Below are 27,116 nucleotides of genomic sequence, written 5' to 3'. Positions count from 1 at the left end.
AGAGAAAAGAATGTGAAATATACAAAAATTGCATTCCCAAGCTGATATGCATCTGGAATTGTACAGTAGGTGAATATGTACTTTCTGTATCTGGTTCACTTTACTAAAAAGTTGTAAAGGCCCTAAGTCAGCTTACAAAACACAGGTAGCAGAGGATGGTTTCGATCCATCGACCTCTGGGTTATGGGCCCAGCACGCTTCCGCTGCGCCACTCTGCTGTCAACCACCCCAGATGGGATTTGAACCCACAATCACTGGCTTAGGAGGCCAGTGCCTTATCCATTAGGCCACTGGGGCATCTCAAACACCTTTACTCATCAGTTCTTCCACCAAACAGTTGCTTCCTATACAGAGCATAATGTGAGACATGCCATGTTGGCTTTGGGTAACACAATAATGGCCCCAAATGCAGTAGATATTGTGAGTAGAAGGGAAATTTTTAAAAGTGCAAAGAAAAAGATGTGAAACACATAGAAACTAGTTTCCAATGCTGATATGAAACTGGCATTGTACCCCAGATTGGACTCGAACCCTTTGGGTAACACAATAATGACAATAAAAGCAGTTAGTATAGTAAGATGGAGGAAAGCATTTGAAAGAGCAGAGAAAAGAATGTGAAATATACAATAATTGCATTCCCAAGCTGATATGCATCTGGAATTGTACAGTAGGTGAATATGTACTTTCTGTATCTGGTTCACTTTACTAAAATGTTGTAAAAGCCCTAAGTCAGCTTACAAAACACAGTTAGCAGAGGATAGTTTCGAACCGTCGACCTTTGGGTTATGGGCCCAGCACGCTTCCGCTGCGCCACTCTGCTGTCAACCACTCCAGATGGGACTCGAACCCTTTGGGTAACACAATAATGACAATAAAAGCAGTTAGTATAGTAAGATGGAGGAAAGCATTTGAAAGAGCAGAGAAAAGAATGTGAAATATACAAAAATTGCATTCCCAAGCTCATATGCATCTGGAATTGTACAGTAGGTGAATATGTACTTTCTGTATCTGGTTCACTTTACTAAAAGGTTGTAAAGGCCCTAAGTCAGCTTACAAAACACAGTTAGCAGAGGATGGTTTCGATCCATCGACCTCTGGGTTATGGGCCCAGCACGCTTCCGCTGCGCCACTCTGCTTTGAACCAAACCAGATTGGACTCGAACCCTTTGGGTAATACAACTGCTCATACTGAACCAAAACCCAAAACTTTCAAATGTGGATTATTAAATATCAGATCTCTCTCTTCTAAATCTTTGTTAGTAAATGACTTGATAAATGATCATCAAATTGGTTTATTTTGTCTCACTGAAACGTGGTTGCAGCAGGAAGAATATGTCAGTTTAAATGAGTCAACCCCCCAAAGTCATATTAATTATCATGTTCCTAGATGCACAGGCCGAGGTGGAGGAGTAGCAGCAATATTTCACTCTAGCTTATCAATAATTCCTAGACCTAAACATAGTTATACCTCATTTGAGAGTCTTACTCTTAGCCTTTCACACCCAAACTGGAAAACTCAAAAACCACTATTATTTGTTATCGTGTACCGTCCTCCAGTCCCTTATTCAGAGTTTTTGATTGAATTTTCTGATTTTCTATCTGATTTAGTGCTTAGTACAGATAAAGTCATTATAGTGGGTGACTTTAACATTCATGTAGATGCTGACAGTAACTGTCTGAGCACTGCGTTTAATTCATTATTAGATTCAATTGGTTTTTCCCAAAATGTAAATAAACCCACTCATTGTTTTAGTCACACGTTAGACCTTGTCCTTACATATGGCATTGAAACTGATAATTTAATAGTATTTCCTCATAATTCTCTTCTGTCTGACCATTTTCTAATAACATTTGAATTTACAATAACGGACTATACAGCAGTTAGGAAAAAATTCCACTACAGCAGTTGTTTATCTGAAAATGCTGTGAATACATTTAAAGAAATTATTTCTTCATCTTTTTCACCACCATGTGTCAATACTATGGTGAGTAGCCATCTTACTCCTGTGCAAATTGATTATTTAGTTGACGATTCTGCCGCCTCACTGCGTAGGATACTAGATACAGTTGCCCCTTTGAAATAGAAGGCAGTGAATCAGAGGAGCCGACCTCCATGGTACAATTCACAAATGCACAGCTTAAAGCAGGCAACACGAAAGTTAGAGAGGAAGTGGCGTTCCACTAATTTAGAAGAATCCCGGTTAGCCTGGAAAAACAGTTTAAAAACATACAAAAAAGCTCTCCGTGATGCCAGAACAGCATATTATTCCGCATTAATAGAGGAAAACAAGAACAACCCCCGGTTTCTGTTCAGCACTGTAGCCAGGCTGACTAAGAGCCATAGTTCTGTTGAGCCTAGTATTCCCTTAACTTTGAGCAGCAATGACTTTATGACTTTCTTTACTAGTAAAATTGTAGCCATTAGGGAAAAGATTCACCAGATCCTCCCTACAAATATTACGGCTAGATCTTCATGTACAACAGCTATAGAATCCTCAATAAGGCCCCAATCCATCTTAGACTGCTTTTCACCCATAGATCTCACTGAGCTAAGTTCAACTACCGCCTCCTCAAAACTAACAACATGTCTTTTAGACCCTGTTCCAACCAAATTGCTTAAAGATGTTCTACCTTTAATAGACACTTTCATATTAGATTTGATTAACCTATCTTTAGAAACTGGCTATGTACCAAAGGCCTATAAAGTTGCTGTAATCAAACCATTACTTAAAAAACCTTGTCTTGATCCAGGGGATTTAGCCAACTATAGACCAATATCAAATCTCCCGTTTATTTCTAAAATCCTTGAAAAAGTAGTTGCAAAACAATTATGTGATCACCTTTACAGGAATAATTTGTATGAAGACTTTCAGTCAGGATTTAGAGCTCATCACAGTACAGAAACAGCACTGGTAAAAGTCTCCAATGATCTTCTCCTGGCTTCAGATAATGGACTTGTGTCTGTACTCGTCTTACTAGACCTTAGTGCCGCATTTGACACCATTGACCACAACATTTTATTACAGAGACTAGAACATGGATTTGGGATTAAAGGAACCACATTACATTGGTTTAAATCTTATCTGTCAGACAGATTCCAACTTGTTCATGTTAATGATGACTCTTCTTTATGCACCAAAGTCAGCTATGGAGTTCCACAGGGCTCTGTGTTAGGACCAATACTTTTTAATCTCTACATGTCACCTTTAGGCAAAATCATTAGGAAACATTCCATAAACTTCCACTGATATGCAGATGATACCCAGCTCTATTTATCTGTGAAACCAGAAGATACTAACCAATTAGTCAAATTTGAAGCATGTCTAAAAGACATAAAGAACTGGATGTCCTACAATTTCCTACTTCTAAATTCAGACAAAACTGAAATCATCCTCTTTGGGCCTAAAAACATGAGAAATATGCTGTCTAACAATATAGTTACTCTAGATGACATAACTTTGGCCTCTAGTACTACGGTGAGGAACCTAGGAGTTATCTTTGACCAAGATTTGGCGTTTACGTCACATAAAAGACAAATGTCTAGAACAGCCTTCTTCCACCTACGGAACATTGCTAAAATTAGAAGCATCCTGTCTCAAAGTGATGCCGAAAAACTTGTCCATGCATTTGTTACTTCTAGGTTGGACTACTGTAATTCCCTACTTCTGGGGTGTCCTAATAACTCTCTAAAAAGCCTTCAATTAATCCAAAATGCTGCAGCAAGAGTGCTGACTGGATTAGGAAAGAGAGATCATATTTCACCTTCACTAGCTTCTCTTCATTGGCTTCCCATAAAATCTAGAATAGAGTTCAAAACCCTCCTCCTTACATACAAAGCTCTTAATGGTCAAGCTCCATCATATTTAATAGATCTCATAGTCCTGTATCGCCCAATTAGACCACTTCGATCCCAAAATACTGGCCTACTTGTGGTTCCCAGAGTTTGCAAAAGTAGAATGGGAGGCAGAGCCTTTAGCTATCAAGCTCCTCTCCTGTGGAACCAGCTTCCAATCCAAATTCGGGGAGCAGACACCCTCTCTACTTTTAAGACTAGGCTTAAAACTTTCCTTTTTGATAAAGCTTATAGTTAAAAATCCTCACTCAACGCCAGTGCCTTATCCATTAGGCCACTGGGGAATCTCAAACACCTTTACTCATCAGTTCTTCCACCAAACAGTTGCTTCCTAGACAGAGCATAATGTGAGACATGCCATGTTGGCTTTGGGTAACACAATAATGGCCCCAAATGCAGTAGATATAGTGAGTAGAAGGGAAATTTTTAAAAGTGCAAAGAAAAAGATGTGAAACACGTAGAAACTAGATTGCCATGCTGATATGAAACTGGCATTGTACCCCAGATTGGACTCGAACCCTTTGGGTAGCACAATAATGACAATAAAAGCAGTTAGTATAGTAAGATGGAGGAAAGCATTTGAAAGAGCAGAGAAAAGAATGTGAAATATACAATAATTGCATTCCCAAGCGGATATGCATCTGGAATTGTACAGTAGGTGAATATGTACTTTCTGTATCTGGTTCACTTTACTAAGAGGTTGTAAAGGCCCTAAGTCAGCTTACAAAACACAGTTAGCAGAGGATGGTTTCGATCCATCGACCTCTGGGTTTTGGGCCCAGCACGCTTCCGCTGCGCCACTCTGCTTTCAACCACACCAGATTGGAGTCGAACCCTTTGGGTAACACAATAATGACAATAAAAGCAGTTAGTATAGTAAGATGGAGGAAAGCATTTGAAAGAGCAGAGAAAAGAATGTGAAATATACAAAAATTGCATTCCCAAGCTGATATGCATCTGGAATTGTACAGTAGGCGAGTATGTATTTTCTGTATCTGGTTCACTTTACTAAAAGGTTGTAAAGGCCCTAAGTCAGCTTACAAAACACAGTTAGCAGAGGATGGTTTCGATCCATCGACCTCTGGGTTATGGGCCCAGCACGCTTCCGCTGCGCCACTCTGCTTTCAACCACGCCAGATTGGACTCGAACCCTTTGGGTAACACAATAATGACAATAAAAGCAGTTAGTATAGTAAGATGGAGGAAAGCATTTGAAAGAGCAGAGAAAAGAATGTGAAATATACAAAAATTGCATTCCCAAGCTGATATGCATCTGGAATATTACAGTAGGTGAATATGTACTTTCTGTATCTGTATCACTTTACTTAAAGGTTGTAAAGGCCCTAAGTCAGCTTACAAAACACAGTTAGCAAAGGATGGTTTCAATCTATTGACCTCTGGGTTATGGGCCCAGCACGCTTCTGCTGCGCCACTCTGCTGTCAACCACCCCAGATGGGACTCGAACCCACAATCCCTGGCTTAGGAGGCCAGTGCATTATCCATTAGGCCACTGGGGCATCACAAACACCTTTACTCCTCAGTTCTTCCAACTAACAGTTGCTTCCTATATAGAGCATAATGTGAGACATGCCATGTTGGCTTTGGGTAACACAGTAATGGCCCCAAATGCAGTAGATATAGTGAGTAGAAGGGAAAAGATGTGAAATACGTAGAAACTAGATTGCCATGCTGAGATGAAACTGGCATTGTACACCAGATTGGACTCGAACCCTTTGGGTAACACAATAATGACAATAAAAGCAGTTAGTATAGTAAGATGGACAAAAGCATTTGAAAGAGCAGAGAAAGGAATTTGAAATATACAAAAATTGCATTCCCAAGCTGATATGCATCTGGAATTGTACAGTAGATGAATATGTACTGTCTGTATCTGGTTCATTTTACTAAGACATTGTAAAGGCTCTAAATCACTTTACAAAACACAGTTAGCAGAGGATGGATTCGATCCATCGACCTCTGGGTTATGGGCCCAGCACACTTCTGCTGCGCCACTCTGCTTTCAACCAAACCAGATTGGACTCGAACCCTTTGGGTAACACAATAATGACAATAAAAGCAGTTAGTATAGTAAGATTGAGGAAAGCATTTGAAAGAGCAGAGAAAAGAATGTGAAATATACAAAAATTGCATTCCCAAGCTGATATGCATCTGGAATTGTACAGTAGGTGAATATGTACATTCTGTATCTGGTTCACTTTACTAAAAAGTTGCAAAGGCCCTAAGTCAGCTTACAAAACACAGTTAGCAGAGGATGGTTTCGACCCATCGACCTCTGGGTTATGGGCCCAGCACGCTTCCGCTGCGCCACTCTGCTGTCAACCACCCCAGATGGGACTTGAACCCACAATCCCTGGCTTAGGAGGCCAGTGCCTTATCCATTAGGCCACTGGGGCCTCTCAAACACCTTCACTCATCAGTTCTTCCACCAAACAGTTGCTTCCTAGACAGAGCATAATGTGAGACATGCCATGTTGGCTTTGGGTAACACAATAATGGCCCCAAATGTAGTAGATATAGTGAGTAGAAGGGAAATTTTTAAAAGTGCAAAGAAAAAGATGTGAAACACATAGAAACTAGTTTCCAATGCTGATATGAAACTGGCATTGTACCCCAGATTGGACTCGAACCCTTTGGGTAACACAATAATGACAATAAAAGCAGTTAGTATAGTAAGATGGAGGAAACCATTTAAAAGAGCAGAGAAAGGAATTTGAAATATACAAAAATTGCATTCCCAAGCTGATATGCATCTGGAATTGTACAGGAGGTGAATATTTACTTTCTGTATCTGGTTCAGTTTACTAAAAGGTTGTAAAGGCCCTAAGTCAGCTTACAAAACACAGTTAGCAGAGGATGGTTTCGATCCATCGACCTCTGGGTTATGGGTCCAGCACGCTTCCGCTGTACCACTCTGCTGTCAACCACCCCAGATAGGACTTGAACCCACAATCCCTGGCTTAGGAGGCCAGTGCCTTATCCATTAGGCCACTGGGGCATCTCAATCACCTTTACTCATCAGTTCTTCCACCAAACAGTTGCTTCCTATACAGAGCATAATGTGAGACATGCCATGTTGGCTTTGGGTAACACAATAATGGCCCCATATGCAGTAGATATAGTGAGTTCAATTCAATTCAACTTTATTTATATAGTGCCAATTCACAACAAAGTCATCTCAGGGCACTTTACAGAATAAAGTCAAGATTATAAAGATATATAAAGAGAACCCAACAATTCCCCCTGGAGCAAGCCATAGGCAACAGTGGAGAGGAAAAACTCCCTTTAACGGAAGAAACCTCCAGCAGAACCAGGCTCAGGGTGGACGGCCATTTGCCTCGACCGGTTGGGGTGAGTGGAAAGGGGAGAGGGAAAAGAACAGAGCAACAAAAAGCAACAACAAAACATTGGGCAGATTGGTAGGACCAGTAGCTTCACGCTGGAAGACACACAGCTTCAAAGCCGGGGGACACCTGCAGAAAGGGACAGAGAGAAGGGGACAGAGGATGACAAAGACAACTACGGGAGAGAACACACAGAGTTAATGACATACAGTGGTGACAATTGCGGGATGAGAGGAGAGGAGAGATGGTCAAGAGGAGGAAAGGAGCTCAGTGCATTGGGGGGTGGGTCCCCCAGCAGTCTAAGCCTATGGCAGCATAACTATAAATAACTATATGCTTTATTAAAAAGGAAGGTTTTAAGCCTAGACTTAAAAGTAGAGAGGCTGTCTGCTTCCCGAATCTGAACTGGGAGCTGGTTTCACAAGAGAGGAGCTTGATAGCTAAAGGCTCTACCTCCCATTCTACTTTTGGAAATTCTGGGAACCACAAGTAGGCCTGCATTCTGAGAGCAAAGTGGTCTACTGGGATGATATGGTGCTATGAGGTCTTCTAAATATGATGGAGCCTGACCATTCAGAGCTTTATATGTAAGAAGCAGGGTTTCAAATTCTATTCTACATTTAATTGGAAGCCAATGGAGAGAAGCTAGTGAAGGTGAAATATGATCTCTCTTGCTAGTTCCAGTCAGCACTCTTGCTGCAGCATTTTGGATTAATTGCAGGCTCTTTAGGGAGTTACTGGGGCATCCTGAAAGTAGGGAATTACAGTAGTCAAACCTAGAGGTAACAAATGCATGGACCAGTTTTTCGGCATCACTTTGAGACAGGATGCTCCTAATTTTGGCAATGTTCCGTAGGTGGAAGAAGGCTGTTCTAGAGATTTGTTTTATATGTGAGTTAAAGGACAGATCCTGATCAAACATAACTCCAAGGTTCCTTGCAGTAGTACTGGAGGCCAGGCTTATGCCATCTAGTGTAACAATATGGTTGGACATCATATCTCTGAGATTTTTGGGCCCAAATACTATGAATTCAGTTTTGTCTGAGTTTAAAAGTAAAAAATTGTGGGACATCCAGGCCTTTATGTCTTGTAGACATGCTTGAAGCTTTATTAACTGATTATTTTCATCTGGTTCCATATATAAATATAGCTGGGTATCATCAGCATAACAGTGGAAGGGATATTTTTAAAAGCGCAAAGAAAAAGATGTGAAACACGTAGAAACTAGATTGCCATGCTGATATGAAACTGGCATTGTACCCCAGATTGGACTCGAACCCTTTGGGTAACACAATAATGACAATAAAAGCAGTTAGTATAGTAAGATGGAGGAAAGCATTTGAAAGAGCAGAGAAAAGAATGTGAAATATACAAAAATTGCATTCCCAAGCTGATATGCATCTGGAATATTACAGTAGGTGAATATGTACTTTCTGTATCTGGATCACTTTACTTAAAGGTTGTAAAGGCCCTAAGTCAGCTTACAAAACACAGTTAGCAGAGGATGGTTTCAATCTATTGACCTCTGGGTTATGGGCCCAGCACGCTTCCGCTGCGCCACTCTGCTTTCAACCACGCCAGATTGGACTCGAACCCTTTGGGTAACACAATAATGACAATAAAAGCAGTTAGTATAGTAAGATGGAGGAAAGCATTTGAAAGAGCAGAGAAAAGAATGTGAAATATACAAAAATTGCATTCCCAAGCTGATATGCATCTGGAATATTACAGTAGGTGAATATGTACTTTCTGTATCTGGATCACTTTACTTAAAGGTTGTAAAGGCCCTAAGTCAGCTTACAAAACACAGTTAGCAAAGGATGGTTTCAATCTATTGACCTCTGGGTTATGGGCCCAGCACGCTTTTGCTGCGCCACTCTGCTGTCAACCACCCCAGATGGGACTCGAACCCACAATCCCTGGCTTAGGAGGCCAGTGCCCTATCCATTAGGCCACTGGGGCATCACAAACACCTTTACTCATCAGTTCTTCCAACAAACAGATGCTTCCTATACAGAGCATAATGTGAGACATGCCATGTTGGCTTTGGGTAACACAATAATGGCCCCAAATGCAGTAGATATAGTGAGTAGAAGGGACATTTTTAAAAGTGCAAAGAAAAAGATGTGAAACACGTAGAAACTAGTTTCCAATGCTGATATGAAACTGGCATTGTACCCCAGATTGGACTCGAACCCTTTGGGTAACACAATAATGACAATAAAAGCAGTTAGTATAGTAAGATGGAAGAAACCATTTAAAAGAGCAGAGAAAGGGGAGAGGGAAAAGAACAGAGCAACAAAAAGCAACAACAAATCATTGGGCAGATTGGTAGGACCAGTAGCTTCACGCTGGAAGACACACAGCTTCAAAGCCGGGGGACACCTGCAGAAAGGGACGAGAGAAGGGGACAGAGGAGGACAAAGACAACTACGGGAGAAAACACACAGAGTTAATGACATACAGTGGTGACAATTGCGGGATGAGAGGAGAGGAGAGATGGTCAAGAGGAGGAAAGGAGCTCAGTGCATTGGGGGGTGGGTCCCCCAGCAGTCTAAGCCTATGGCAGCATAACTATAACTAACAATATGCTTTATTAAAAAGGAAGGTTTTAAGCCTAGACTTAAAAGTAGAGAGGGTGTCTGCTTCCCGAATCTGAACTGGGAGCTGGTTCCACAAGAGAGGAGCTTGATAGCTAAAGGCTCTACCTCCTATTCTACTTTTGGAAATTCTGGGAACCACAAGTAGGCCTGCATTCTGAGAGCGAAGTGGTCTACTGGGATGATATGGTGCTATGACGTCTTCTAAATATGATGGAGCCTGACCATTCAGAGCTTTATATGTAAGAAGCAGGGTTTTAAATTCTATTCTACATTTAATTGGAAGCCAATGGAGAGAAGCTAGTGAAGGTGAAATATGATCTCTCTTGCTAGTTCCAGTCAGCACTCTTGCTGCAGCATTTTGGATTAATTGCAGGCTCTTTAGGGAGTTACTGGGGCATCCTGAAAGTAGGGAATTACAGTAGTCCAACCTAGAGGTAACAAATGCATGGACCAGTTTTTCGGCATCACTTTGAGACAGGATGCTCCTAATTTTGGCAATGTTCCGTAGGTGGAAGAAGGCTGTTCTAGAGATTTGTTTTATATGTGAGTTAAAGGACAGATCCTGATCAAACATAACTCCAAGGTTCCTTGCAGTAGTACTGGAGGCCAGGCTTATGCCATCTAGTGTAACAATATGGTTGGACATCATATCTCTGAGATTTTTGGGCCCAAATACTATGAATTCAGTTTTGTCTGAGTTTAAAAGTAAAAAATTGTGGGACATCCAGGCCTTTATGTCTTGTAGACATGCTTGAAGCTTTATTAACTGATTATTTTCATCTGGTTCCATAGATAAATATAGCTGGGTATCATCAGCATAACAGTGGAAGGGATATTTTTAAAAGCGCAAAGAAAAAGATGTGAAACACGTAGAAACTAGATTGCCATGCTGATATGAAACTGGCATTGTACCCCAGATTGGAGTCGAACCCTTTGGGTAACACAATAATGACAATAAAAGCAGTTAGTATAGTAAGATGGAGGAAAGCATTTGAAAGAGCAGAGAAAAGAATGTGAAATATACAAAAATTGCATTCCCAAGCTGATATGCATCTGGAATATTACAGTAGGTGAATATGTACTTTCTGTATCTGGATCACTTTACTTAAAGGTTGTAAAGGCCCTAAGTCAGCTTACAAAACACAGTTAGCAGAGGATGGTTTCAATCTATTGACCTCTGGGTTATGGGCCCAGCACGCTTCCGCTGCGCCACTCTGCTTTCAACCACGCCAGATTGGACTCGAACCCTTTGGGTAACACAATAATGACAATAAAAGCAGTTAGTATAGTAAGATGGAGGAAAGCATTTGAAAGAGCAGAGAAAAGAATGTGAAATATACAAAAATTGCATTCCCAAGCTGATATGCATCTGGAATATTACAGTAGGTGAATATGTACTTTCTGTATCTGGATCACTTTACTTAAAGGTTGTAAAGGCCCTAAGTCAGCTTACAAAACACAGTTAGCAAAGGATGGTTTCAATCTATTGACCTCTGGGTTATGGGCCCAGCACGCTTTTGCTGCGCCACTCTGCTGTCAACCACCCCAGATGGGACTCGAACCCACAATCCCTGGCTTAGGAGGCCAGTGCATTATCCATTAGGCCACTGGGGCATCACAAACACCTTTACTCCTCAGTTCTTCCAACTAACAGTTGCTTCCTATACAGAGCATAATGTGAGACATGCCATGTTGGCTTTGGGTAACACAGTAATGGCCCCAAATGCAGTAGATATAGTGAGTAGAAGGGAAAAGATGTGAAATACGTAGAAACTAGATTGCCATGCTGAGATGAAACTGGCATTGTACACCAGATTGGACTCGAACCCTTTGGGTAACACAATAATGGCCCCAAATGTAGTAGATATAGTGAGTAGAAGGGAAATTTTTAAAAGTGCAAAGAAAAAGATGTGAAACACATAGAAACTAGTTTCCAATGCTGATATGAAACTGGCATTGTACCCCAGATTGGACTCGAACCCTTTGGGTAACACAATAATGACAATAAAAGCAGTTAGTATAGTAAGATGGAGGAAACCATTTAAAAGAGCAGAGAAAGGAATTTGAAATATACAAAAATTGCATTCCCAAGCTGATATGCATCTGGAATTGTACAGGAGGTGAATATTTACTTTCTGTATCTGGTTCAGTTTACTAAAAGGTTGTAAAGGCCCTAAGTCAGCTTACAAAACACAGTTAGCAGAGGATGGTTTCGATCCATCGACCTCTGGGTTATGGGTCCAGCACGCTTCCGCTGTACCACTCTGCTGTCAACCACCCCAGATAGGACTTGAACCCACAATCCCTGGCTTAGGAGGCCAGTGCCTTATCCAATAGGCCACTGGGGCATCACAAACACCTTTACTCCTCAGTTCTTCCAACTAACAGTTGCTTCCTATATAGAGCATAATGTGAGACATGCCATGTTGGCTTTGGGTAACACAGTAATGGCCCCAAATGCAGTAGATATAGTGAGTAGAAGGGAAAAGATGTGAAATACGTAGAAACTAGATTGCCATGCTGAGATGAAACTGGCATTGTACCCCAGATTGGACTCGAACCCTTTGGGTAGCACAATAATGACAATAAAAGCAGTTAGTATAGTAAGATGGAGGAAAGCATTTGAAAGAGCAGAGAAAAGAATGTGAAATATACAATAATTGCATTCCCAAGCGGATATGCATCTGGAATTGTACAGTAGGTGAATATGTACTTTCTGTATCTGGTTCACTTTACTAAGAGGTTGTAAAGGCCCTAAGTCAGCTTACAAAACACAGTTAGCAGAGGATGGTTTCGATCTATTGACCTCTGGGTTATGGGCCCAGCACGCTTTTGCTGCGCCACTCTGCTGTCAACCACCCCAGATGGGACTCGAACCCACAATCCCTGGCTTAGGAGGCCAGTGCATTATCCATTAGGCCACTGGGGCATCACAAACACCTTTACTCCTCAGTTCTTCCAACTAACAGTTGCTTCCTATACAGAGCATAATGTGAGACATGCCATGTTGGCTTTGGGTAACACAGTAATGGCCCCAAATGCAGTAGATATAGTGAGTAGAAGGGAAAAGATGTGAAATACGTAGAAACTAGATTGCCATGCTGAGATGAAACTGGCATTGTACACCAGATTGGACTCGAACCCTTTGGGTAACACAATAATGGCCCCAAATGTAGTAGATATAGTGAGTAGAAGGGAAATTTTTAAAAGTGCAAAGAAAAAGATGTGAAACACATAGAAACTAGTTTCCAATGCTGATATGAAACTGGCATTGTACCCCAGATTGGACTCGAACCCTTTGGGTAACACAATAATGACAATAAAAGCAGTTAGTATAGTAAGATGGAGGAAACCATTTAAAAGAGCAGAGAAAGGAATTTGAAATATACAAAAATTGCATTCCCAAGCTGATATGCATCTGGAATTGTACAGGAGGTGAATATTTACTTTCTGTATCTGGTTCAGTTTACTAAAAGGTTGTAAAGGCCCTAAGTCAGCTTACAAAACACAGTTAGCAGAGGATGGTTTCGATCCATCGACCTCTGGGTTATGGGTCCAGCACGCTTCCGCTGTACCACTCTGCTGTCAACCACCCCAGATAGGACTTGAACCCACAATCCCTGGCTTAGGAGGCCAGTGCCTTATCCAATAGGCCACTGGGGCATCTCAAACACCTTTACTCATCAGTTCTTCCACCAAACAGTTGCTTCCTATACAGAGCATAATGTGAGCCATGCCATGTTGGCTTTGGGTAACACAATAATGGCCCCAAATGCAGTAGATATAGTGAGTAGAAGGGAAATTTTTAAAAGTGCAAAGAAAAAGATGTGAAACACGTAGAAACTAGATTGCCATGCTGATATGAAACTGGCATTGTACCCCAGATTGGACTCGAACCCTTTGGGTAGCACAATAATGACAATAAAAGCAGTTAGTATAGTAAGATGGAGGAAAGCATTTGAAAGAGCAGAGAAAAGAATGTGAAATATACAATAATTGCATTCCCAAGCGGATATGCATCTGGAATTGTACAGTAGGTGAATATGTACTTTCTGTATCTGGTTCACTTTACTAAGAGGTTGTAAAGGCCCTAAGTCAGCTTACAAAACACAGTTAGCAGAGGATGGTTTCGATCCATCGACCTCTGGGTTTTGGGCCCAGCACGCTTCCGCTGCGCCACTCTGCTTTCAACCACACCAGATTGGAGTCGAACCCTTTGGGTAACACAATAATGACAATAAAAGCAGTTAGTATAGTAAGATGGAGGAAAGCATTTGAAAGAGCAGAGAAAAGAATGTGAAATATACAAAAATTGCATTCCCAAGCTGATATGCATCTGGAATTGTACAGTAGGCGAATATGTATTTTCTGTATCTGGTTCACTTTACTAAAAGGTTGTAAAGGCCCTAAGTCAGCTTACAAAACACAGTTAGCAGAGGATGGTTTCGATCCATCGACCTCTGGGTTATGGGCCCAGCACGCTTCCGCTGCGCCACTCTGCTTTCAACCACGCCAGATTGGACTCGAACCCTTTGGGTAACACAATAATGACAATAAAAGCAGTTAGTATAGTAAGATGGAGGAAAGCATTTGAAAGAGCAGAGAAAAGAATGTGAAATATACAAAAATTGCATTCCCAAGCTGATATGCATCTGGAATATTACAGTAGGTGAATATGTACTTTCTGTATCTGGATCACTTTACTTAAAGGTTGTAAAGGCCCTAAGTCAGCTTACAAAACACAGTTAGCAAAGGATGGTTTCAATCTATTGACCTCTGGGTTATGGGCCCAGCACGCTTCTGCTGCGCCACTCTGCTGTCAACCACCCCAGATGGGACTCGAACCCACAATCCCTGGCTTAGGAGGCCAGTGCATTATCCATTAGGCCACTGGGGCATCACAAACACCTTTACTCCTCAGTTCTTCCAACTAACAGTTGCTTCCTATATAGAGCATAATGTGAGACATGCCATGTTGGCTTTGGGTAACACAGTAATGGCCCCAAATGCAGTAGATATAGTGAGTAGAAGGGAAAAGATGTGAAATACGTAGAAACTAGATTGCCATGCTGAGATGAAACTGGCATTGTACACCAGATTGGACTCGAACCCTTTGGGTAACACAATAATGACAATAAAAGCAGTTAGTATAGTAAGATGGACGAAAGCATTTGAAAGAGCAGAGAAAGGAATTTGAAATATACAAAAATTGCATTCCCAAGCTGATATGCATCTGGAATTGTACAGTGGATGAATATGTACTGTCTGTATCTGGTTCATTTTACTAAGACATTGTAAAGGCTCTAAATCACTTTACAAAACACAGTTAGCAGAGGATGGATTCGATCCATCGACCTCTGGGTTATGGGCCCAGCACACTTCTGCTGCGCCACTCTGCTTTCAACCAAACCAGATTGGACTCGAACCCTTTGGGTAACACAATAATGACAATAAAAGCAGTTAGTATAGTAAGATTGAGGAAAGCATTTGAAAGAGCAGAGAAAAGAATGTGAAATATACAAAAATTGCATTCCCAAGCTGATATGCATCTGGAATTGTACAGTAGGTGAATATGTACATTCTGTATCTGGTTCACTTTACTAAAAAGTTGCAAAGGCCCTAAGTCAGCTTACAAAACACAGTTAGCAGAGGATGGTTTCGATCCATCGACCTCTGGGTTATGGGCCCAGCACGCTTCCGCTGCGCCACTCTGCTGTCAACCACCCCAGATGGGACTTGAACCCACAATCCCTGGCTTAGGAGGCCAGTGCCTTATCCATTAGGCCACTGGGGCCTCTCAAACACCTTTACTCATCAGTTCTTCCACCAAACAGTTGCTTCCTAGACAGAGCATAATGTGAGACATGCCATGTTGGCTTTGGGTAACACAATAATGGCCCCAAATGCAGTAGATATAGTGAGTAGAAGGGAAATTTTTAAAAGTGCAAAGAAAAAGATGTGAAACACGTAGAAACTAGATTGCCATGCTGATATGAAACTGGCATTGTACCCCAGATTGGACTCGAACCCTTTGGGTAGACCAATAATGACAATAAAAGCAGTTAGTATAGTAAGATGGAGGAAAGCATTTGAAAGAGCAGAGAAAAGAATGTGAAATATACAATAATTGCATTCCCAAGCTGATATGCATCTGGAATTGTATAGTAGGTGAATATGTACTTTCTGTATCTGGTTCACTTTACTAAGAGGTTGTAAAGGCCCTAAGTCAGCTTACAAAACACAGTTAGCAGAGGATGGTTTCGATCCATCGACCTCTGGGTTATGGGCCCAGCACGCTTCCGCTGCGCCACTCTGCTGTCAACCACCCCAGATGGGACTTGAACCAACAATCCCTGGCTTAAGAGGCCAGTGCCTTAGCCATTAGGCCACTGGGGCCTCTCAAACACCTTTACTCATCAGTTCTTCCACCAAACAGTTGCTTCCTAGACAGAGCATAATGTGAGACATGCCATGTTGGCTTTGGGTAACACAATAATGGCCCCAAATGCAGTAGATATAGTGAGTAGAAGGGAAATTTTTAAAAGTGCAAAGAAAAAGATGTGAAACACGTAGAAACTAGATTGCCATGCTGATATGAAACTGGCATTGTACCCCAGATTGGACTCGAACCCTTTGGGTAGCACAATAATGACAATAAAAGCAGTTAGTATAGTAAGATGGAGGAAAGCATTTGAAAGAGCAGAGAAAAGAATGTGAAATATACAATAATTGCATTCCCAAGCTGATATGCATCTGGAATATTATAGTAGGTGAATATGTACTTTCTGTATCTGGTTCACTTTACTAAGAGGTTGTAAAGGCCCTAAGTCAGCTTACAAAACACAGTTAGCAGAGGATGGTTTCGATCCATCGACCTCTGGGTTATGGGCCCAGCACGCTTCCGCTGCGCCACTCTGCTGTCAACCACCCCAGATGGGACTTGAACCCACAATCCCTGGCTTAGGAGGCCAGTGCCTTATCCATTAGGCCACTGGGGCATCTCAATCACCTTTACTCATCAGTTCTTCCACCAAACAGTTGCTTCCTATACAGAGCATAATGTGAGACATGCCATGTTGGCTTTGGGTAACACAATAATGGCCCCATATGCAGTAGATATAGTGAGTTCAATTCAATTCAACTTTATTTATATAGTGCCAATTCACAACAAAGTCATCTCAGGGCACTTTACAGAATAAAGTCAAGATTATAAAGATATATAAAGAGAACCCAACAATTCCCCCTGGAGCAAGCCATAGGCAACAGTGGAGAGGAAAAACTCCCTTTAACGGAAGAAACCTCCAGCAGAACCAGGCTCAGGGTGGACGGCCATTTGCCTCGACCGGTTGGGGTGAGTGGAAAGGGGAGAGGGAAAAGAACAGAGCAACAAAAAGCAAAAACAAAACATTGGGCAGATTGGTAGGACCAGTAGCTTCACGCTGGAAGACACACAGCTTCAAAGCCGGGGGACACCTGCAGAAAGGGACAGAGAGAAGGGGACAGAGGATGACAAAGACAACTACGGGAGAGAACACACAGAGTTAATGACATACAGTGGTGACAATTGCGGGATGAGAGGAGAGGAGAGATGGTCAAAAGGAGGAAAGGAGCTCAGTGCATTGGGGGGTGGGTCCCCCAGCAGTCTAAGCCTATGGCAGCATAACTATAAATAACTATATGCTTTATTAAAAAGGAAGGTTTTAAGCCTAGACTTAAAAGTAGAGAGGCTGTCTGCTTCCCGAATCTGAACTGGGAGCTGGTTTCACAAGAGAGGAGCTTGATAGCTAAAGGCTCTACCTCCCATTCTACTTTTGGAAATTCTGGGAACCACAAGTAGGCCTGCATTCTGAGAGCAAAGTGGTCTACTGGGATGATATGGTGCTATGAGGTCTTCTAAATATGATGGAGCCTGACCATTCAGAGCTTTATATGTAAGAAGCAGGGTTTCAAATTCTATTCTACATTTAATTGGAAGCCAATGGAGAGAAGCTAGTGAAGGTGAAATATGATCTCTCTTGCTAGTTCCAGTCAGCACTCTTGCTGCAGCATTTTGGATTAATTGCAGGCTCTTTAGGGAGTTACTGGGGCATCCTGAAAGTAGGGAATTACAGTAGTCAAACCTAGAGGTAACAAATGCATGGACCAGTTTTTCGGCATCACTTTGAGACAGGATGCTCCTAATTTTGGCAATGTTCCGTAGGTGGAAGAAGGCTGTTCTAGAGATTTGTTTTATATGTGAGTTAAAGGACAGATCCTGATCAAACATAACTCCAAGGTTCCTTGCAGTAGTACTGGAGGCCAGGCTTATGCCATCTAGTGTAACAATATGGTTGGACATCATATCTCTGAGATTTTTGGGCCCAAATACTATGAATTCAGTTTTGTCTGAGTTTAAAAGTAAAAAATTGTGGGACATCCAGGCCTTTATGTCTTGTAGGCATGCTTGAAGCTTTATTAACTGATTATTTTCATCTGGTTCCATATATAAATATAGCTGGGTATCATCAGCATAACAGTGGAAGGGATATTTTTAAAAGTGCAAAGAAAAAGATGTGAAACACGTAGAAACTAGATTGCCATGCTGATATGAAACTGGCATTGTACCCCAGATTGGACTCGAACCCTTTGGGTAACACAATAATGACAATAAAAGCAGTTAGTATAGTAAGATGGAGGAAAGCATTTGAAAGAGCAGAGAAAAGAATGTGAAATATACAAAAATTGCATTCCCAAGCTGATATGCATCTGGAATATTACAGTAGGTGAATATGTACTTTCTGTATCTGGATCACTTTACTTAAAGGTTGTAAAGGCCCTAAGTCAGCTTACAAAACACAGTTAGCAAAGGATGGTTTCAATCTATTGACCTCTGGGTTATGGGCCCAGCACGCTTCCGCTGCGCCACTCTGCTTTCAACCACGCCAGATTGGACTCGAACCCTTTGGGTAACACAATAATGACAATAAAAGCAGTTAGTATAGTAAGATGGAGGAAAGCATTTGAAAGAGCAGAGAAAAGAATGTGAAATATACAAAAATTGCATTCCCAAGCTGATATGCATCTGGAATATTACAGTAGGTGAATATGTACTTTCTGTATCTGGATCACTTTACTTAAAGGTTGTAAAGGCCCTAAGTCAGCTTACAAAACACAGTTAGCAAAGGATGGTTTCAATCTATTGACCTCTGGGTTATGGGCCCAGCACGCTTTTGCTGCGCCACTCTGCTGTCAACCACCCCAGATGGGACTCGAACCCACAATCCCTGGCTTAGGAGGCCAGTGCATTATCCATTAGGCCACTGGGGCATCACAAACACCTTTACTCCTCAGTTCTTCCAACTAACAGTTGCTTCCTATACAGAGCATAATGTGAGACATGCCATGTTGGCTTTGGGTAACACAGTAATGGCCCCAAATGCAGTAGATATAGTGAGTAGAAGGGAAAAGATGTGAAATACGTAGAAACTAGATTGCCATGCTGAGATGAAACTGGCATTGTACACCAGATTGGACTCGAACCCTTTGGGTAACACAATAATGGCCCCAAATGTAGTAGATATAGTGAGTAGAAGGGAAATTTTTAAAAGTGCAAAGAAAAAGATGTGAAACACATAGAAACTAGTTTCCAATGCTGATATGAAACTGGCATTGTACCCCAGATTGTACTCGAACCCTTTGGGTAACACAATAATGACAATAAAAGCAGTTAGTATAGTAAGATGGAGGAAACCATTTAAAAGAGCAGAGAAAGGAATTTGAAATATACAAAAATTGCATTCCCAAGCTGATATGCATCTGGAATTGTACAGGAGGTGAATATTTACTTTCTGTATCTGGTTCAGTTTACTAAAAGGTTGTAAAGGCCCTAAGTCAGCTTACAAAACACAGTTAGCAAAGGATGGTTTCGATCCATCGACCTCTGGGTTATGGGTCCAGCACGCTTCCGCTGTACCACTCTGCTGTCAACCACCCCAGATAGGACTTGAACCCACAATCCCTGGCTTAGGAGGCCAGTGCCTTATCCAATTGGCCACTGGGGCATCTCAAACACCTTTACTCATCAGTTCTTCCACCAAACAGTTGCTTCCTATACAGAGCATAATGTGAGCCATGCCATGTTGGCTTTGGGTAACACAATAATGGCCCCAAATGCAGTAGATATAGTGAGTAGAAGGGAAATTTTTAAAAGTGCAAAGAAAAAGATGTGAAACACGTAGAAACTAGAATGCCATGCTGATATGAAACTGGCATTGTACCCCAGATTGGACTCGAACCCTTTGGGTAACACAATAATGACAATAAAAGCAGTTAGTATAGTAAGATGGAGGAAAGCATTTGAAAGAGCAGAGAAAAGAATGTGAAATATACAAAAATTGCATTCCCAAGCTGATATGCATCTGGAATATTACAGTAGGTGAATATGTACTTTCTGTATCTGGTTCACTTTACTAAAAGGTTGTAAAGGCCCTAAGTCAGCTTACAAAACACAGTTAGCAGAGGATAGTTTCGAACCATCGACCTTTGGGTTATGGGCCCAGCACGCTTCCGCTGAGCCACTCTGCTGTCAACCACCCCACATGGGACTCGAACCCTTTGGGTAACACAATAATGACAATAAAAGCAGTTAGTATAGTAAGATGGAGGAAAGCATTTGAAAGAGCAGAGAAAAGAATGTGAAATATACATAAATTGTATTCCCAAGCTCATATGCATCTGGAATTGTACAGTAGGTGAATATGTACTTTCTGTATCTGGTTCACTTTACTAAAAGGTTGTAAAGGCCCTAAGTCAGCTTACAAAACACAGTTAGCAGAGGATGGTTTCGATCCATCGACCTCTGGGTTATGGGCCCAGCACGCTTCCGCTGCGCCACTCTGCTTTGAACCACACCAGATTGGACTCGAACCCTTTGGGTAATACAACTGCTCATACTGAACCAAAACCCAAAACTTTTAAATGTGGATTATTAAACATCAGATCTCTCTCTTCTAAATCTTTGTTAGTAAATGACTTGATAAATGATCATCAAATTGGTTTATTTTGTCTCACTGAAACGTGGTTGCAGCAGGAAGAATATGTCAGTTTAAATGAGTCAACCCCCCAAAGTCATATTAATTATCATGTTCCTAGATGCACAGGCCGAGGTGGAGGAGTAGCAGCAATATTTCACTCTAGCTTATCAATAATTCCTAGACCTAAACATAGTTATACCTCATTTGAGAGTCTTACTCTTAGCCTTTCACACCCAAACTGGAAAACTCAAAAACCACTATTATTTGTTATCGTGTACCGTCCTCCAGTCCCTTATTCAGAGTTTTTGATTGAATTTTCTGATTTTCTATCTGATTTAGTGCTTAGTACAGATAAAGTCATTATAGTGGGTGACTTTAACATTCATGTAGATGCTGACAGTAACTGTCTGAGCACTGCGTTTAATTCATTATTAGATTCAATTGGTTTTTCCCAAAATGTAAATAAACCCACTCATTGTTTTAGTCACACGTTAGACCTTGTCCTTACATATGGCATTGAAACTGATAATTTAATAGTATTTCCTCATAATTCTCTTCTGTCTGACCATTTTCTAATAACATTTGAATTTACAATAACGGACTATACAGCAGTTAGGAAAAAATTCCACTACAGCAGATGTTTATCTGAAAATGCTGTGAATACATTTAAAGAAATTATTTCTTCATCTTTTTCACCACCATGTGTCAATACTATGGTGAGTAGCCATCTTACTCCTGTGCAAATTGATTATTTAGTTGACGATTCTGCCGCCTCACTGCGTAGGATACTAGATACAGTTGCCCCTTTGAAATAGAAGGCAGTGAATCAGAGGAGCCGACCTCCATGGTACAATTCACAAATGCACAGCTTAAAGCAGGCAACACGAAAGCTAGAGAGGAAGTGGTGTTCCACTAATTTAGAAGAATCCCGGTTAGCCTGGAAAAACAGTTTAAAAACATACAAAAAAGCTCTCCGTGATGCCAGAACAGCATATTATTCCGCATTAATAGAGGAAAACAAGAACAACCCCCGGTTTCTGTTCAGCACTGTAGCCAGGCTGACTAAGAGCCATAGTTCTGTTGAGCCTAGTATTCCCTTAACTTTGAGCAGCAATGACTTTATGACTTTCTTTACTAGTAAAATTGTAGCCATTAGGGAAAAGATTCACCAGATCCTCCCTACAAATATTACGGCTAGATCTTCATGTACAACAGCTATAGAATCCTCAATAAGGCCCCAATCCATCTTAGACTGCTTTTCACCCATAGATCTCACTGAGCTAAGTTCAACTACCGCCTCCTCAAAACTAACAACATGTCTTTTAGACCCTGTTCCAACCAAATTGCTTAAAGATGTTCTACCTTTAATAGACACTTTCATATTAGATTTGATTAACCTATCTTTAGAAACTGGCTATGTACCAAAGGCCTATAAAGTTGCTGTAATCAAACCATTACTTAAAAAACCTTGTCTTGATCCAGGGGATTTAGCCAACTATAGACCAATATCAAATCTCCCGTTTATTTCTAAAATCCTTGAAAAAGTAGTTGCAAAACAATTATGTGATCACCTTTACAGGAATAATTTGTATGAAGACTTTCAGTCAGGATTTAGAGCTCATCACAGTACAGAAACAGCACTGGTAAAAGTCTCCAATGATCTTCTCCTGGCTTCAGATAATGGACTTGTGTCTGTACTCGTCTTACTAGACCTTAGTGCCGCATTTGACACCATTGACCACAACATTTTATTACAGAGACTAGAACATGGATTTGGGATTAAAGGAACCACATTACATTGGTTTAAATCTTATCTGTCAGACAGATTCCAACTTGTTCATGTTAATGATGACTCTTCTTTATGCACCAAAGTCAGCTATGGAGTTCCACAGGGCTCTGTGTTAGGACCAATACTTTTTAATCTCTACATGTCACCTTTAGGCAAAATCATTAGGAAACATTCCATAAACTTCCACTGATATGCAGATGATACCCAGCTCTATTTATCTGTGAAACCAGAAGATACTAACCAATTAGTCAAATTTGAAGCATGTCTAAAAGACATAAAGAACTGGATGTCCTACAATTTCCTACTTCTAAATTCAGACAAAACTGAAATCATCCTCTTTGGGCCTAAAAACATGAGAAATATGCTGTCTAACAATATAGTTACTCTAGATGACATAACTTTGGCCTCTAGTACTACGGTGAGGAACCTTGGAGTTATCTTTGACCAAGATTTGGCGTTTACGTCACATAAAAGACAAATGTCTAGAACAGCCTTCTTCCACCTACGGAACATTGCTAAAATTAGAAGCATCCTGTCTCAAAGTGATGCCGAAAAACTTGTCCATGCATTTGTTACTTCTAGGTTGGACTACTGTAATTCCCTACTTCTGGGGTGTCCTAATAACTCTCTAAAAAGCCTTCAATTAATCCAAAATGCTGCAGCAAGAGTGCTGACTGGATTAGGAAAGAGAGATCATATTTCACCTTCACTAGCTTCTCTTCATTGGCTTCCCATAAAATCTAGAATAGAGTTCAAAACCCTCCTCCTTACATACAAAGCTCTTAATGGTCAAGCTCCATCATATTTAATAGATCTCATAGTCCTGTATCGCCCAATTAGACCACTTCGATCCCAAAATACTGGCCTACTTGTGGTTCCCAGAGTTTGCAAAAGTAGAATGAGAGGCAGAGCCTTTAGCTATCAAGCTCCTCTCCTGTTGAACCAGCTTCCAATCCAAATTCGGGGAGCAGACACCCTCTCTACTTTTAAGACTAGGCTTAAAACTTTCCTTTTTGATAAAGCTTATAGTTAAAAATCCTCACTCAACGCCAGTGCCTTATCCATTAGGCCACTGGGGCATCTCAAACACCTTTACTCATCAGTTCTTCCACCAAACAGTTGCTTCCTAGACAGAGCATAATGTGAGACATGCCATGTTGGCTTTGGGTAACACAATAATGGCCCCAAATGCAGTAGATATAGTGAGTAGAAGGGAAATTTTTAAAAGTGCAAAGAAAAAGATGTGAAACACGTAGAAACTAGATTGCCATGCTGATATGAAACTGGCATTGTACCCCAGATTGGACTCGAACCCTTTGGGTAGCACAATAATGACAATAAAAGCAGTTAGTATAGTAAGATGGAGGAAAGCATTTGAAAGAGCAGAGAAAAGAATGTGAAATATACAATAATTGCATTCCCAAGCGGATATGCATCTGGAATTGTACAGTAGGTGAATATGTACTTTCTGTATCTGGTTCACTTTACTAAGAGGTTGTAAAGGCCCTAAGTCAGCTTACAAAACACAGTTAGCAGAGGATGGTTTCGACCCATCGACCTCTGGGTTTTGGGCCCAGCACGCTTCCGCTGCGCCACTCTGCTTTCAACCACACCAGATTGGAGTCGAACCCTTTGGGTAACACAATAATGACAATAAAAGCAGTTAGTATAGTAAGATGGAGGAAAGCATTTGAAAGAGCAGAGAAAAGAATGTGAAATATACAAAAATTGCATTCCCAAGCTGATATGCATCTGGAATTGTACAGTAGGCGAATATGTATTTTCTGTATCTGGTTCACTTTACTAAAAGGTTGTAAAGGCCCTAAGTCAGCTTACAAAACACAGTTAGCAGAGGATGGTTTCGATCCATCGACCTCTGGGTTATGGGCCCAGCACGCTTCCGCTGCGCCACTCTGCTTTCAACCACGCCAGATTGGACTCGAACCCTTTGGGTAACACAATAATGACAATAAAAGCAGTTAGTATAGTAAGATGGAGGAAAGCATTTGAAAGAGCAGAGAAAAGAATGTGAAATATACAAAAATTGCATTCCCAAGCTGATATGCATCTGGAATATTACAGTAGGTGAATATGTACTTTCTGTATCTGGATCACTTTACTTAAAGGTTGTAAAGGCCCTAAGTCAGCTTACAAAACACAGTTAGCAAAGGATGGTTTCAATCTATTGACCTCTGGGTTATGGGCCCAGCACGCTTCAGCTGCGCCACTCTGCTGTCAACCACCCCAGATGGGACTCGAACCCTTTGGGTAATACAACTGCTCATACTGAACCAAAACCCAAAACTTTTAAATGTGGATTATTAAACATCAGATCTCTCTCTTCTAAATCTTTGTTAGTAAATGACTTGATAAATGATCATCAAATTGGTTTATTTTGTCTCACTGAAACATGGTTGCAGCAGGAAGAATATGTCAGTTTAAATGAGTCAACCCCCCAAAGTCATATTAATTATCATGTTCCTAGATGCACAGGCCGAGGTGGAGGAGTAGCAGCAATATTTCACTCTAGCTTATCAATAATTCCTAGACCTAAACATAGTTATACCTCATTTGAGAGTCTTACTCTTAGCCTTTCACACCCAAACTGGAAAACTCAAAAACCACTATTATTGGTTATCGTGTACCGTCCTCCAGTCCCTTATTCAGAGTTTTTGATTGAATTTTCTGATTTTCTATCTGATTTAGTGCTTAGTACAGATAAAGTCATTATAGTGGGTGACTTTAACATTCATGTAGATGCTGACAGTAACTGTCTGAGCACTGCGTTTAATTCATTATTAGATTCAATTGGTTTTTCCCAAAATGTAAATAAACCCACTCATTGTTTTAGTCACACGTTAGACCTTGTCCTTACATATGGCATTGAAACTGATAATTTAATAGTATTTCCTCATAATTCTCTTCTGTCTGACCATTTTCTAATAACATTTGAATTTACAATAACGGACTATACAGCAGTTAGGAAAAAATTCCACTACAGCAGATGTTTATCTGAAAATGCTGTGAATACATTTAAAGAAATTATTTCTTCATCTTTTTCACCACCATGTGTCAATACTATGGTGAGTAGCCATCTTACTCCTGTGCAAATTGATTATTTAGTTGACGATTCTGCCGCCTCACTGCGTAGGATACTAGATACAGTTGCCCCTTTGAAATAGAAGGCAGTGAATCAGAGGAGCCGACCTCCATGGTACAATTCACAAATGCACAGCTTAAAGCAGGCAACACGAAAGTTAGAGAGGAAGTGGCGTTCCACTAATTTAGAAGAATCCCGGTTAGCCTGGAAAAACAGTTTAAAAACATACAAAAAAGCTCTCCGTGATGCCAGAACAGCATATTATTCCGCATTAATAGAGGAAAACAAGAACAACCCCCGGTTTCTGTTCAGCACTGTAGCCAGGCTGACTAAGAGCCATAGTTCTGTTGAGCCTAGTATTCCCTTAACTTTGAGCAGCAATGACTTTATGACTTTCTTTACTAGTAAAATTGTAGCCATTAGGGAAAAGATTCACCAGATCCTCCCTACAAATATTACGGCTAGATCTTCATGTACAACAGCTATAGAATCCTCAATAAGGCCCCAATCCATCTTAGACTGCTTTTCACCCATAGATCTCACTGAGCTAAGTTCAACTACCGCCTCCTCAAAACTAACAACATGTCTTTTAGACCCTGTTCCAACCAAATTGCTTAAAGATGTTCTACCTTTAATAGACACTTTCATATTAGATTTGATTAACCTATCTTTAGAAACTGGCTATGTACCAAAGGCCTATAAAGTTGCTGTAATCAAACCATTACTTAAAAAACCTTGTCTTGATCCAGGGGATTTAGCCAACTATAGACCAATATCAAATCTCCCGTTTATTTCTAAAATCCTTGAAAAAGTAGTTGCAAAACAATTATGTGATCACCTTTACAGGAATAATTTGTATGAAGACTTTCAGTCAGGATTTAGAGCTCATCACAGTACAGAAACAGCACTGGTAAAAGTCTCCAATGATCTTCTCCTGGCTTCAGATAATGGACTTGTGTCTGTACTCGTCTTACTAGACCTTAGTGCCGCATTTGACACCATTGACCACAACATTTTATTACAGAGACTAGAACATGGATTTGGGATTAAAGGAACCACATTACATTGGTTTAAATCTTATCTGTCAGACAGATTCCAACTTGTTCATGTTAATGATGACTCTTCTTTATGCACCAAAGTCAGCTATGGAGTTCCACAGGGCTCTGTGTTAGGACCAATACTTTTTAATCTCTACATGTCACCTTTAGGCAAAATCATTAGGAAACATTCCATAAACTTCCACTGATATGCAGATGATACCCAGCTCTATTTATCTGTGAAACCAGAAGATACTAACCAATTAGTCAAATTTGAAGCATGTCTAAAAGACATAAAGAACTGGATGTCCTACAATTTCCTACTTCTAAATTCAGACAAAACTGAAATCATCCTCTTT

At 40.8% G+C, this 27,116-nt stretch overlaps 13 non-coding genes across 13 annotated transcripts; all 13 read right to left on the bottom strand.

Annotated features, from left to right (window-relative positions):
* Positions 1 to 224: 224 nt before the first annotated feature.
* trnar-ccu (transfer RNA arginine (anticodon CCU)) lies at positions 225 to 297 on the bottom strand. Its single transcript has one exon. It is a non-coding gene; the product is annotated as a tRNA-Arg (tRNA).
* Positions 298 to 4,588: 4,291 nt separating this feature from the next.
* trnal-caa (transfer RNA leucine (anticodon CAA)) lies at positions 4,589 to 4,660 on the bottom strand. Its single transcript has one exon. It is a non-coding gene; the product is annotated as a tRNA-Leu (tRNA).
* Positions 4,661 to 5,298: 638 nt separating this feature from the next.
* trnar-ccu (transfer RNA arginine (anticodon CCU)) lies at positions 5,299 to 5,371 on the bottom strand. The gene has a single exon. It is a non-coding gene; the product is annotated as a tRNA-Arg (tRNA).
* Positions 5,372 to 6,195: 824 nt separating this feature from the next.
* Positions 6,196 to 6,268, bottom strand: trnar-ccu (transfer RNA arginine (anticodon CCU)). Its single transcript has one exon. It is a non-coding gene; the product is annotated as a tRNA-Arg (tRNA).
* A 529-nt stretch (positions 6,269 to 6,797) lies between these two features.
* trnar-ccu (transfer RNA arginine (anticodon CCU)) lies at positions 6,798 to 6,870 on the bottom strand. Its single transcript has one exon. It is a non-coding gene; the product is annotated as a tRNA-Arg (tRNA).
* Positions 6,871 to 9,105: 2,235 nt separating this feature from the next.
* Positions 9,106 to 9,178, bottom strand: trnar-ccu (transfer RNA arginine (anticodon CCU)). Its single transcript has one exon. It is a non-coding gene; the product is annotated as a tRNA-Arg (tRNA).
* Positions 9,179 to 11,360: 2,182 nt separating this feature from the next.
* On the bottom strand, positions 11,361 to 11,433 carry trnar-ccu (transfer RNA arginine (anticodon CCU)). The gene has a single exon. It is a non-coding gene; the product is annotated as a tRNA-Arg (tRNA).
* A 1,242-nt stretch (positions 11,434 to 12,675) lies between these two features.
* Positions 12,676 to 12,748, bottom strand: trnar-ccu (transfer RNA arginine (anticodon CCU)). Its single transcript has one exon. It is a non-coding gene; the product is annotated as a tRNA-Arg (tRNA).
* Positions 12,749 to 13,933: 1,185 nt separating this feature from the next.
* Positions 13,934 to 14,005, bottom strand: trnal-caa (transfer RNA leucine (anticodon CAA)). Its single transcript has one exon. It is a non-coding gene; the product is annotated as a tRNA-Leu (tRNA).
* A 638-nt stretch (positions 14,006 to 14,643) lies between these two features.
* trnar-ccu (transfer RNA arginine (anticodon CCU)) lies at positions 14,644 to 14,716 on the bottom strand. The gene has a single exon. It is a non-coding gene; the product is annotated as a tRNA-Arg (tRNA).
* An 824-nt stretch (positions 14,717 to 15,540) lies between these two features.
* Positions 15,541 to 15,613, bottom strand: trnar-ccu (transfer RNA arginine (anticodon CCU)). Its single transcript has one exon. It is a non-coding gene; the product is annotated as a tRNA-Arg (tRNA).
* A 1,131-nt stretch (positions 15,614 to 16,744) lies between these two features.
* trnar-ccu (transfer RNA arginine (anticodon CCU)) lies at positions 16,745 to 16,817 on the bottom strand. The gene has a single exon. It is a non-coding gene; the product is annotated as a tRNA-Arg (tRNA).
* Positions 16,818 to 19,052: 2,235 nt separating this feature from the next.
* On the bottom strand, positions 19,053 to 19,125 carry trnar-ccu (transfer RNA arginine (anticodon CCU)). Its single transcript has one exon. It is a non-coding gene; the product is annotated as a tRNA-Arg (tRNA).
* Between the last annotated feature and the right edge of the window lie 7,991 nt (positions 19,126 to 27,116).

The sequence above is a fragment of the Channa argus genome, unplaced genomic scaffold (genome assembly GCF_033026475.1).
Source record: "Channa argus isolate prfri unplaced genomic scaffold, Channa argus male v1.0 Contig013, whole genome shotgun sequence".
Lineage (NCBI taxonomy): Eukaryota > Metazoa > Chordata > Actinopteri > Anabantiformes > Channidae > Channa > Channa argus.
Note: the sequence above shows the minus strand (reverse complement) of the source record. Positions and strands in the feature narration are given on the sequence as shown.